Source organism: Marmota marmota, unplaced genomic scaffold, assembly GCF_001458135.2.
Source record: "Marmota marmota marmota unplaced genomic scaffold, marMar, whole genome shotgun sequence".
Lineage (NCBI taxonomy): Eukaryota > Metazoa > Chordata > Mammalia > Rodentia > Sciuridae > Marmota > Marmota marmota.
In genome coordinates this window covers 31,395,371-31,403,525 of record NW_026000249.1, presented here as the reverse complement: position 1 = coordinate 31,403,525, position 8,155 = coordinate 31,395,371, and the positions used below count along the sequence as shown (strand labels likewise).

At 37.8% G+C, this 8,155-nt stretch overlaps 1 protein-coding gene across 1 annotated transcript in view; it reads left to right on the top strand.

Moving 5' to 3' along the window:
- Efhc2 (EF-hand domain containing 2) overlaps window positions 1-8,155 on the top strand; it is a 206,743-nt gene that overhangs the window by 99,935 nt on the left and 98,653 nt on the right. The window lies entirely within an intron of this gene.

The window sequence follows — 8,155 nt, the reverse complement described above, 5'->3', positions numbered from 1 at the left end:
CCCCCACCCCACAATAAAACTGCATGGAGAGAAGACAGGGGAAAGGGTAGATTTACATACTGTGGGCTAAGTTCAAGTGGGTAGAATGACCACACTGCCTTAATCCTGAGATAGGCAATAGTTTGTTCCCCACCCCTTCTCCTTCACAACCTCAGCTGTGGATAATGTGGTTTGGAGACCAGAATTGAGGGTCAAGCAAGGAGAACCACAGACAGAAAATGCCCTGGTCCATGGGCACATCATTGCTCTATTGGAGAGACGAGTGTTTGGTCACAGCTGTAGCTCGCCAGTAAGAGTGATGAATAATCATGGGTTTTGTTTGTGTTTCTTGGACAGAGGGTCCATGGGGCCAGAATTGTTGTTGCTAATGAATGAGTGGCCGAATTAAGGCCTCATGAATATTGAGTATTCATGAATATTTAGTGTCTCTTGTATATTTAGTGTCTCATGAATATTTAGAGCCCAGGTGCCTCATGTATATTTAATACCTACTGAAAATTAGTTATCTCGTGGTCCTTCCATCCCTTCCTTTCTGTTTTTAACACATACATATCCTACTTACTTCCTTCTTGTCATTACTTAACACATCTTGTGATTTGTGCCTGTGTTGAATGAAGTTTTTGCTTACTAACTACTTATTTAAGCCTGATGCTTCCACAGTGGTGTACTATAATGAGTTCAAGGGAGCAGAAACAGGAATTTGGAGGCCAGGGGCCTCTGAGAAAAGGTTGTCATATAGCCTTATTTCAGTGTGCAAAGGACTTTTCTCAATGCTCATAAGACTGAGGCTTTTCTTACAGCATGGCTTTATTGTGTCTGGTGCTTGGGGTGATGAATTTGAAGCCACTTGGCATTGCCAATAAGTGTTTGTTGAATACCTGTTCTGTGCTAGGCATTATTCTGGGTTTTGGGAGAAAGGACAAGATGATTAAGACCCATCATGCTCTGATCTCATGGAGTTTACAGACCAGCAGATTGAAGAGGAAAGGGAGCATAATGACTAGTCCAGGAGTTTTATGGTTGTTCTGGCTAGAAATGCTAAGTGTCCAAACCAAGACAATGGAAGTAGGACTAGAAAGCTGGGGAAAGATTTGAGAGACCTTTGGTTGGCAGAGTTGATAGGCCTTTGGTGACTAAATATAGAGATTGAGGAAGGGAAATATCTATGATAAAGTAAGTACTTTACCATTATTATCTCATACAATCCTCCAATGACTATCTAAAGTTGGTATTGCCATTGTGACTTTTACTTAAAAGAAAACAGGCTTAGGGGGTAATTTGCTTGTGTGTGTGTGTGTGTGTGTGTGTGTTGCTGGGGATTAAGCCCAAGGCCTTGTGACTACCAGGCAAGAACTCTTACCACTGAGCTATACCAGAGTCCTAGCTGATTGCTTCAGAGATCTCTAGTAAAAGGGATGGTGATACCTTTGTAAAAAGTCCAGGAGTATGGAGCACAGAGTATGGGGCAGGATTGGGGTTTGTTGTTCTGGTACGTTTGGGGGCATGAGGCCTTTGAAGGAATTAGGACATCTATGTGTGATATCCACTAGGCAGGTGTAACTTCAGGATGAATTTTCTATAAAAATAAAGACTAAAAATGTGAATTGGGAATCATGAGTACTCAGATCATGACCAGAATCAGTCTGTTCCACTGTATTGAAGGAGTGCTGCTGCCGACGTGGTGCAAAGAGGAAGAGGATTTGATTTAGTATCTCTGCTGGTTTTTCTAGTAGAGGGAGAAGAAGGCCATATAAGTTGTCCTCATTGTTCTTTGGTTCCAAACTTGACTGAATGGTCTAGGAAATATGGAAATGCCTTAATATTTTTTTAAATATTTTTTTAGTTGTTGAGGGACCTTTATTTATTTATTTATATGCGGTGCTGAGAATTGAACCCAGTGCCTCATACCTGTTAGGCAAGTGCTCTACCACTGAGCTACAACCTCAGCCCAACTTATTAAAAAAGGTTCTGACATAATTTAAGGTTAAAAATGTGACATTTTATTTTTTAAGGGACTGTAGTTTTAGACTTTGGGGTCATTTTTAACATATATAAGGCAGTTTTTAAAGTTTGTAAAGAATGTATTAAAAATGTTTATAAAATTATTTTTAAGTACAGAAAGAGATAATTTACAACTTTTCATTTCTGTGAGCATCTGTTTTACTCAAGTATATTTGATTAGGTGGATGACAATATTGCTTTTCTGACCAAACTGCTTATTTTCTGATTACTTTCCCAGTCAAAACACCAAATTTGCCCAAATGATACAATGAAGGCCACACACTATCTCAAACCTGCATTATATATATCCCAAACCTGGATTATATTTTTATTATTATTCCTTTTTAAGTGAAAACTCATATTCCTATAGCTCACTGGCCCCTGTCCAGTGCATTTTTGTTTTATTAAACCAGCCAAGAAGAAATATGAAATGCAACCTCTAGGATGATCTTGGAAAGGCTCTTAATAAGATTTTCAATTCTCTCAGCCTCAATTTCAAATCTCACAAAGGTAGATTCCAAAGACAAGTTGAAGATAGTCATAATGATGCACTTGAAAATAATTTTTATGTAAGAAAGAAACATTGTTATTCATAAAGACAAAAAAGAACCCTGAGTAGAAAGACTACTTTAAAATCTTTGCAGAAAATTGTAGAATTTCTCATCGGTTTACTGTGTGTGATCAGGACATTTCTCTGTGTGAAGTTGCAGCTCAAGGATGGTGGACAGAATACACAGTAATCACACTGTGTAACGACATTGAGTTTGTCAGCAGAGTGGAGAAACCTGGAGGGCTGTAGCAAATCCTGTCGAAAGCAAACATGAATAACCACTCTGTCATCAAACTTTGTTTAGAAAGAAACCAGTATCTCTTGAAATATTTAATACCATGATTCTTGCTAAAAAAAAGTTCTGTCTGGACAGTGAATAGTTTGAAAAAGCCTTTAAATGCTTTCCTAAATTAAATAATAGGGAAAAAGAAAACAAATTGAATGAGCCTGGGGTTCAGACCTTGGTGGGATGTGCTAGGTAGTTTGTGTGTGTGTGTGTGTGTGTGTGTGTGTGTGTGTGGTTTGAGTGGTCTTGACCTGCCTTCCTTCCATATACCTGTGGGCTCTGGGAAGAGGCTAGGGGTCAAGTTTAGGTGCTGTGCACTGATGGTGTTCCTGTCACTTCACAGGGTTTTGCTATTTTCCCAGTGAACTGGGAGGCTGGTTGCACCTGTTTCTCATAGACCTGACCATTCCGAAATCAGTGCAAATAGATGAATTATAGCGCCCCTCCCCACATGGGGTGCTAAGAATAGGAAAGACAGTGGAATGAATCTGATATAATTCTCCTATATACATATATGAATACACCACAGTGAATCTCACAATTCAGTAGGAGATATACTCCATGTTTGTATAAATATGTAAAAAAAACCCTAATTGTCTCTATTACCATGTAAGTTTTTTAAAGGGTGGCCAGAGTTTGGAATAAGCCAGAAACAAAAGATGCATCCATTAGCATGGTGCCAAAATAGGCATTTAGTTACAAGCAGCTTCTAATCAGAAAAACATATTTTTAATATTCACAAGTTCTTGTTGGCAAAGAGATTTGTGTGTTATAAGTCAAGTAAGTCACTGTTTCAATTCAAGGCTTGCTTTCATTTCTTGCCAGGACATCACTTTCTTTTGGGTAGATATGTTATATTTATAGAATTTGTTGCTCTTCTGCTGGAATGTAGTTAAAATAATTTTATGTCAGGCCAGGAATGTCAGAGGTAAACCCAGTAGTTTAACTTCTACCTGTCTAACAGAATAAATGTCAGTCTAATGCTCCTAAATCCAAACTAATTTACGCTAAAGAAAAGATAATGAATAGAAACATGCCATGACTTCCAGCATGGTCCATACCAGTTGATTTCAGTTGGGAGCAATCATCAGAATTTCCTAGCCCACCCCAGAATTTTTTGTTCTGGAGTCTTGGGGTCAAGAACTGGCTTTTATATGGTTCCTAGTACATCTTTGGATAAATTCACTTATGGTTTGTTTGGGCTCCTCAATTATGTAGTATTTCTTTTTTTTTTAATCCTCTGAGATAATCTACTTGAATGAAGCAAATGTAATCACAAAATAGAAATCAGCCCTTTGTATACCATTCATTCATATTAGGTATACACCATATATAAGTGCTATATCTCATAAAGCAGAAGGGGGTAGCAGTAGGACTGCCAGATAAAATACAAGATGCCCAGTTATATTTTAATTTCAGAGAAGCAATGAAGAATCTTTTAGTGTAACTATGTCTCAAATATTTCATGGGATATACTTATACTAAAAATGTATTCATTATTTTTCTGGATTTCAAATTTAACTTGAGTATCCTGTATTTCAATCAACTAAATCTGGCAATGTGGAGGGTGAACATTGGAGCAGTAATGGAATGGAATTATGTAGAATTTAAGAGTGGAGGTGAGTTGCTAGTCTGAGAAGATAGGTATTTGGTACATGGTGGCTGCTCAATGGATATTTGTGGAAGGAAGGAAAGGAAGAAGGGGGGAAGGGAGAAGGCTATAAAACAATGCAGGCATCATAAATGGTACCAGGTACTTGAGGGAACAGAGGAGGATAAACCAATATCCACTAGAGAAGATGGCATTGGAGTGGTAGCTCAAATGTTTCTCCAGAGTCAAGCATGGTGGTACATGTCTATAATAATAGCAATTTGGGAGGCTGAGGGAGGTGGATCACAAGTTCAAGGCCCTTTCTCAAAAATAAAAAATGGGCTGGGGATGTAGCTTAGTGGTAGAATGTACCTGGGTTCAATCCCCAGGAACACACATACACACACACACACACACACACACACAGTTTCCCCAGATAAAGATGCAAGAAAAAGGTAGAACACAAGATAAAAATGTGGTAAGGGGTGGGGTAAGGAGTTGGGAGATATTTGGGAGCAGATTATAGAGCCTGTATTAAGAAAACTAGGCAAGAAGGTGGTAATGCAAGAGGACACTAGAGCAACTGCCCAGCTATCATTTTGGTGCTTATTCAGTGGCTAAGGGGGAAATGCATAGGGTTATTAGTTTTCATTATGATCAGAGATATGGAATTCTAAAATGTTTATTCATTTGCTTAAAGGCAGGGGCTTGATTATCTATATTTAAAAAGTTATTCCTGTGAAAACAAAACTCTAAAGATAACATTTTTGAAAAATAATAGAAAAACTGGAATAGTGATTTTAGTGGAGTAATATAGTGAGGGCAAAGGGAGGTAAGGTACCCTATTGTGTTGATCACTATTAAGGCTCTTAGTTTTTTTTTTTTGATACAAATTTAGTAGACATGGTGATAAGAGAACATTCGAGTTGTATATTTATTCATCTAAGAAATGCCTCCCTCTAGTCTTGGATGTACCCAAGGTCTGCAGTGATACAAAAATGAAATAAACATACTTACAATTAAGATAGACGTAAGAGGTTGGAAACTTACTTCTGGAAGGTGAGTTCCTAAAAACTAAATTTAGTGCTATGAGCCAAATCTAAGGCAGGTCCCTATTGAATGACATGAAAACACACTAAACAGAAATGGTTATATGGCCACTTTGATCTAAATCATAGGGGAATGTTAGAAAGTTAAAGCTTGCAGAATATAGTCAAATAACAGGGCTTTTAAAAAGGAAGAGAGATGTAAAATACGAAGATGAGGACAAGCTGGAAAGGGGGCACTTGATGCCTGGAAATGTGTCCCAGTTGTCATTAGGGGCACTTAAGAAGATAAACATCATCGGAAAACTTAAAGGGCAGACATGGTGCTTTAGTTGTTTTTTCCATTTTGTAACATTATTTTGGCTTATCTACCTTGATGATCCAGCTGCTTTTTGTTGTGTGCCAAAGACATGGCATCCTGCCCATTTCTTTGACATTCCAGAACAAACTCCTGCCATTTATCATGGAAGACTAAAAGCACACAAATTACAATAAATAGAATTTTTAATCCTCAAAGGACACAGTTGAGAGATCCCAGGAATATATTATTGAAAGCTCTCATGTGCAACTGTACATTTCAAATGGCCCACATCAGTTTTCTGATTAACATGCGATTGTGATGTTGGAATCCTGGTTAACAAAAAATTTCTTGTGTAGTGGTAGCTCTGCCTTTCCTCTCCAACCCATGAATGGTCAGGATTCTTTTATTACAAAGAACTTCCCTGGCCTCTCCTAAGAAACATCTGGTAAGAGGAGTATGGGAGCCTGAGATATGCAGCCTCCTAGGAAGGACAGGTAAGGCTGTGATGCTGTCCTTACAGTGGGGATTGCTGTTGGACAAGTGGCCCTCTCTGGAAATTTGCCCTTAGAACAGAGATAGGCTGTTCTTTTGAAAGAGCTCCATAATCAGTCTCTCTCCTTTTCATGGTGGCTAGCTCTTCTGCCCATTTTTATTCTGTGTTGCCTATGTTCCTTTCCTTCCCTTAAGTAATTTATGGCTACAGTACAGTGATATACATTTCAGTGAAAATTATGGAAAGTAATGGTTTTTAGTTCATGTCTGAAATCTCAAATTCAAGATCTTTTTCTGCCATTTGTTAGTACATGACCTTGGCCTTGGCAACTTAAGCACTCAAAGTGCTCTGAGCTTTGGTTTTCTCATTCATAAACTGAATATTCATATTTCATGTATTAAGTGTCTCATGGGATTATTGAAGATTAAATGAGAAAATGTAACTGAAATTCTATCCTAGGGCTATGATGATGATTGTGATTATTATTATTTAAAAGCCCAGTGGGTGGGCCAGTTCTTCATATCTAGAAAAATATAGGATTCCTCTTCAGAGTCTTACAGAACAAAAACCAGCACTGACTTGCTTATTTGAATTTTTATAATGAACTACAAATGCAAGATAGATGGAATTTTTGAAGAAGCTCCTCACTATTGAGTTAATCTTATATAGTTTAAAAACTGTCACAATGTAAGTATTTTTAAAAAGGTATATAATGGATCCTGAAAATACCTGAAATGCCCATCCTTTTATAGATGTTTAAGTATGCAATTTGTTCTAAATGTCTAATCTTGAATGATTAAATAATTTGCATACTGTTTTCAGTGGCATGAATTAAAGGCTAATTGAAGAATAATTTTTGCAGTAAAATTATATCATCTTTTATGTAGTATATTTAAAAATATTCTAGGCCAGTTCTAATTTTATAGTTTTATTATGTTAATTTAATGTACCAAGTAATTAAAAATTGCTACAAAGAAAAGAAGATGAAAATGATTTTAGTTAATTTCCCCTCAACAGAGTGAAAAGATGATAAGTGGAGTAATGGAACAGAGCCCAGCACAGTTCCTGGCACATAAAGATATTAATTAAATGTTCCTTAATGAATAAGGAACGAATAATTTCTAAGTATTTCTAGATTTTGGAAAAGGCACCATTCTCAGTACCACATAAAATACAAAGAAGATAGGTTGACATCTTTATATTAAAATACCTCCATACAGAGGTTACACAAGCCAACTATTATTGAACCATGAGATCCTCAGGTTGCTCTGCTCGCTCTTGGAGATGGTTCTTAGGCCCAAGTCAGTTATACATGTTAAGAGACAATTCTCCATGGGTATCTTGCATTTTTGTACCTCTCACTGAGGCACTGACTGCTCCTTGTTCTGGACTCTCTTCGGGGGCATTTATATATACAAACAGCTTTGGAAGACAAAGATAGTCTCTCCCTCTAGAGCAGAGTGAAGATTTTGCTAGTTTGCATTCAGCCTCAGAAGACAGAGGTAGTGTCACCCTCCAGAACAAAGGGCAAATGTGCTTACTGCCTGTTCAGTTTAATAAGGCTGTTTATCGCTCACTGTAGCAGATTCGGGTTCCCTAAGCTCTAGCATCCTCTCCTGTCCTGTAACCTACTGGGTGTACAGCTGTTGTCTGGTTCATATTGTGTCCTCCAGTGGGAATTGGGGCTTAGGAAGCTGGTGCAAAAAATGCAGATGTTCTATTGCTACTGTTACTGCTACTAAGTAATAAACTGCCCTTTTTCTCTACTCAGAAGCAAGTGGGCATCCGAAAGAAGGGGATGATGGGATGAGATTAAAAACCTTTCTAAGCAACTCAGTGAGACCCTGTCTCTAAATAAAATACAAAGTAGGGCTGGGGATGTGGCTC